Here is a 4,667-nt window from a genome sequence, read left to right on the forward strand (position 1 = left end):
GTTTTGTTTCTATTTGCCACTATGAATTCTCGTCCTTGTGGTTTTGGATATGACTATGACTACTTTGTAGGCGATGAAAACTTGAATGATGGCTCACATTATGGGATAGATGAATTCTCAGGAAGGGAGCCATATCCATATGAGCAATCACCATGGCAACCTTCCCCTTCAACTTACTATGATGGTAATCCTTCCTATAATGCATATCATTCCTATGAACATGATGACTCTTATCATGGTTATACCTCTCAACCACCACCATTCTATGCACCATATTCTCAACCCACATCTTATTTCCACCAATTGCCTACATATGATCCAAATCTATATTCCCCCTATGCATACCCCTGTGACGATTATGAACAAGCAACCCTTGAATCACCACCACTCCAACATTTTTACCCCCCAACCCAAATCCCCATGAATGATACACTTGGTATCATTCTTCAAGAGCAAGAAGAACTCCAAACCGCCTTCACTAGTTTCACCTCTACCCTCCAAGAATTTACGTCCCGTATAATTCCACCATCTACCAATAACCAAAACAACTTCTCACCTCAAAGCTTTGATGAATCCTCTTTCCAACCATATCATGAATTCCCCTCTCCGCCACAAACCTCCATGGAAGCATATCAATGTCCATTAATCCAAGAGCAATATGATCCTACTTATGTTAGTAAAGCAGAACAAGAATTAAGGGATCGTTTCAAGGAAGAAATGGACCGACTTCAAGCAACCATCCGTCAAAAGATAGATTCTTGGGATTCATATCACAACCGAAATGAGTTCACGGATGATTGTGAGAAAGCAACCAAAGAGGGAGGTATGAGGGAGACTTTAGAATCTCAAGTTGAGCGCAAGGAATTGGAGTATGTATTACAACAAGCGGAGGTAATGAAGATTGTTGAAAATAAAGAAGTGGAAGAAGACCTAGAGGAGGTTGAACAAGAAGGAAGTTCCATCAACGAAAATAACTCTACATCAAGTGACAATGGTGATCTTGTTGAAGCTTCCCCCATTGAATGTGAAATCAATGTTGAGGAGGGTGCGCAACCTCCAACACATGACTTGATCAATGATAAAGGTTTGAAGGAAGTTAGCAAACAAGAAGAATTTAAAGAAAGTTATCAAAAGATGGAAATCATCATGGAGGAGCCAAAGGAAGTGGAACCTACAATGTCAAGATCATTGAATGTCTTCCTTGCTAAGTCGCCGTCCCAATCACAAATTGAGTGGGTAATCATCTCATCCTTTAATTTTCTTGGCCCATATCAATATGCATTGTTAGAAACAGACGGCCAACTTAGAGCTCTTTGTGGGCTAGAGAGTAAGAACGGATTAGATGTCGGTGGACAAATTGAATCAAGGTGCATAAAGGATGGAATATCAAACTTTGAATCTCAAAGGTGGAGTGAAGCCAAATTCAATGGGATGATGAGTATGAGTTACAAGGAGAATTCAATAAGTTTGTTACCCTATTGGAAGCATGAAGATCAAGAAGAAAAGGAGTTAACAAATAAAGTATGGGACCCCGGAACATACATAGACCACTATCAACTTAAGGGCCTTGCTACTTGCTTAGGCCCCCTTGAAGGCCTTGTACATTTAAATTGGGATCCCGGAGGCTATTGGAAGTGCAAACACTGGTGGGGATTCGAAGAAGAGTTTAAACATAAGCCACCCTAGCAAGAACTCCACCAAATGTCCAACTTAAGGACTTTAACTAAAAGTGCTAGGTGGGAGACACCCCACCATGGTAAACTCTTTCCATACTCTTTTAATTCGGCTTAATAAGTGAGTTGAGTTACCATTGTAGGTAGGTCTTCATTTCATAATTAGCTTGTTTGTGTACATTAGTTGCTAGCATATTAACATGTATGTGTGCTTAATAGAAATAGAATAAATCTCAAAAACCAACTTGCATTTTAGAAAGTGTGTAATTTTGACTAAATAAGGAGTTGTAGGCACCATGGGGAGTCCTTGGGAAATTTAGAGCTTTTAGGCAATTAAAAAAAAAAGGGTGGACGCGCGTGCACGATGCACGCGCACGCGTCCATGAGAGGATACATCATCACCCATAATCCAGAGAGTTGGGCCTCTCCTAGGCCAGCGTTGTGCCTCGAGCCCAATTCCCTCCACGCTGACGCGCACTACGTGCGTGCGCGCCATACAACTATAGGGAACAGCACGCGTACGCGCACCTGCCGCGTACGCGCCGAATTGCTGCTGCAAGATCTTGCGCCAAACCCCAGAGAGTTGAGCCAGCTCTGGGCCATCCTTAAGTCTATGGCCCAATTCAAATCGCGCGGACGCATACATTACGCGTGCGCGTCCATATGACAAGAGAAGAAAAGGACGCGTCCGCACGCATCGTGCCTGCGCGCCTTAGGGTAAACTACCAAAAGTACGCGAACGCGCACATGCCGCGTAGGCGCAGGCCTAGTAGTGCAGCCACCGGGCCATTGACCAGAGAGTTAGGCCTCATATGGGCCAACCTTAAGCCTCCAGCCCAACTCCTTGCACGCGTACATGCCCGGCACGCGCACGCGGTTTTACCTATTTTGATCATCCGCGCTTAAGCGCGTTGTACGCGCACGCGTAGGTCCCTTGTTTCGTCTATGCACGCGGACGCGCAGGGTGCGCGCACGCGTCGTTTCAAAAAGATGATAACCTAATGCGCAACGAGGAGTCTCAGCCGGTACCACAGCCACAGCCAGAGCCTATCGGTACCTGTCCCTGATCCACAGGATTAGCATCGAGGACGATGCTTAATCTTAAGTGTGGGGAGATAGCCGGTGGCATCATTAGATACCGGTGAACATTTTGGCCACTTTGCTAGCTATCTTACTTTGCACACTCTTTGTATATATTTGATGTATTTTGAGTTTATTTTGGATACTTTTACTGCTTGATACTTTTACTTTTAGTTGAATTTTTCTTTATACATTTTTGCATATCTTTCTTTTTAATTCGTGGTTGTGATTAGAAATCATACTTTGACTTGCGAACACTTAGTCACCCTTTTTGCATAAGAAATTGGTTTTAAGTGAAAAGGAAAGGGTGAACTAAGAAAATTTTTGAATTTTTCAATCACAATAATGCCTAGTCAAACATTGAAAGTTTCCAAGAAGTTTAAATATAGGGCATTAACCCAATTGATTGAAAGAATAAGAAAATTTTTCGTAAAACTTGCTTGAATTTCATACCTTGTGAAGCATGTATTGAACTAAGAACACAAGCTTGTGAGACTTGAGCCTATTGATGTGGTTACATTTTATAACCACTTATTTTCCATTCTTGTGTGAAATTGCTCTCTTCCTATGATTGTAATCCTTGATTTGCTTGATTCTATATGTCCATTTATTTCTTGTATTTATGCATTTGTATGATTGAGGCCATTACTTCATTAGCCACTTACCCAAACAGCCAACCTTTTATTCTCCATTGTTAGCCAATTTTGAGCCTATGCTTAACCAACTTATTCTCAATTTAGCACATTACAAGCCCAAGGCGGAAAACCAATAAAAGTCCTTGTTTGGATCTTTGATTAGCCTAGGCTAGTGAGAGTGTTTATTATTCAAAGTTGGTGAGGTTTGGGAACATTGGAGGGGATAAAAGGGGCAGTACACTTTTATGTTTAGGAATTGGGTACATACTCATGTATTGATTAAATGAATAGACCTTATGCATTGATGTTCTTGTATATAGTTTGACAAAAGAAAAAGAAATGAAAAGAAAAAAAAAGAGAAATAAAAGTGAAAATGAGAAAAACAAAAGAAAAAGATATAGAATAAGAAAAAAAATTGTATATGGAAAAAGAAGGAAAAATAATAAAGAGGGGACAAAATGCCCCAAAGTGAAGTCAATAAAAAGGAATCAATGCATAGGTGTTATGAATCAAATAAGGATGCATGAATGTGTAAGAAAAAAAGTGAAGAATGGGTAGTTAGAATAGTTTGAACTTGTATAGGTCATTATATAGTTAGGTGGGGAAGTCTATGCTAATCAAAGATTCAAATCCTAGTCCACTTAACCATAAATGATCCTACCTTGACCCTAACCCCATTACAACCTAAATGAAAGACCTCATGATGAATGTATGCATGCATTGAATAAATGTTGATTGTTAGAAGAAAATCAAATTTTAGAAAGCTTGATTAGAAGAGAATTGAGTGAATTGACCCTTAAACACTTGAGTGAATAGAGCGGATACACATCCGGTGAGGGTTCAAAAGTTCAACTACATGTGTTCACCCATATTATCTATATTCTTGCAAGTTTAAACCCTTTTTGATAATTCAATACAATTGTGGTTTGGAATTAATTCCTATTGCCTAGCCTTTGTGCTTACACGTGCTCTCTTGGCAATTTGATAAGTTTGAATTAAGCATTTGCATTTACTTTAGGTAGTTGCATTTAGATAGGACTCACATAGTTTAGTTGCATTCAATAAATGTCATAACCCTTAGTTCCTTCTTATTTTAGCATGAGGACATGCTAAGGTTTAAGTGTGGGGAGGTTGATAAACCCATTTTTAGGGTTTATCTTGTATTGAATTTAGAGTATTTTGATAACCTTTTGTCACATTTAGCCTATGAATTAGCATGGTTTTGTATCTCTCCCATATTTGTGCCTAAAGTGTAAAAACATGCTTTTTAAGCCTTATT

Source organism: Arachis duranensis, chromosome 1, assembly GCF_000817695.3.
Source record: "Arachis duranensis cultivar V14167 chromosome 1, aradu.V14167.gnm2.J7QH, whole genome shotgun sequence".
In the NCBI taxonomy this organism is placed as follows: Eukaryota; Viridiplantae; Streptophyta; class Magnoliopsida; order Fabales; family Fabaceae; genus Arachis; species Arachis duranensis.